This window comes from Sinocyclocheilus anshuiensis, unplaced genomic scaffold (genome assembly GCF_001515605.1).
Source record: "Sinocyclocheilus anshuiensis isolate Anshui unplaced genomic scaffold, SAMN03320099.WGS_v1.1 scaffold421, whole genome shotgun sequence".
Taxonomy (NCBI): domain Eukaryota; kingdom Metazoa; phylum Chordata; class Actinopteri; order Cypriniformes; family Cyprinidae; genus Sinocyclocheilus; species Sinocyclocheilus anshuiensis.
In genome coordinates, this window is record NW_015540859.1 from 34,335 (window position 1) to 35,048 (window position 714).

Below are 714 nucleotides of genomic sequence, written 5' to 3' on the forward strand. Positions count from 1 at the left end.
CGCGCCTTCGCAGCTGGAATCGGGACCTCTCAGCACGGCTGACTTGCTTCTCCGCTGCTCCAGCGACGCAGCAGTTCCGGTCCGGTTCCCCTGCCACCATCCGGCGATATATAAAAGAGCTTCTAAAAGAGCAAATTGGCGTTGTTGCAAATGCCACGCCATTACTGCGGTTCGTGCGGGTCTCCCCTGCACGCCGATGAAGGCCACACGGAGTGTGTTTCCTGCTTGGGGAAATACCATGCGGAAGCTGCGCTCACAGGAGCTATTTGCTCCCACTGCGAGAGCTTCAGTCTCGCCTCTCTCCGCTCACAGATCGCTTTCTTTTCAGAGAGCGACTCTGCCCCTTGCGCCTTCCCGTTTTCTTCCTCCCAGGGACCTGTGAGGAAAAAACAGCGGGGCAGAGGGCTCGAGTGACCTGCTGCGAGCAAGCCCACGTCGGCCCAGATCCCGCGTGCCTCGCTCTCGCCCCCCTGCCGCCCCCGCTGTTCAGCCCGCTAAAGCGCAGCAAACGCAGGGACGCTCTCGCTCGGCCAAACGCTACCCTCTACCTAAGCGCCAGGGACCCCGACCCAAGATTGCGTTGGACCCGGCGCCTCAGGTGTCATCCTGATCTGCGAGACAGGAAGAGAACAGGGTCAGAACTCGCTACGGCCGGACCGCCCCTCAAGCAGCCTCTCTTACACCTCTTGACACCCCGTTCAACTCCGGGTGCAC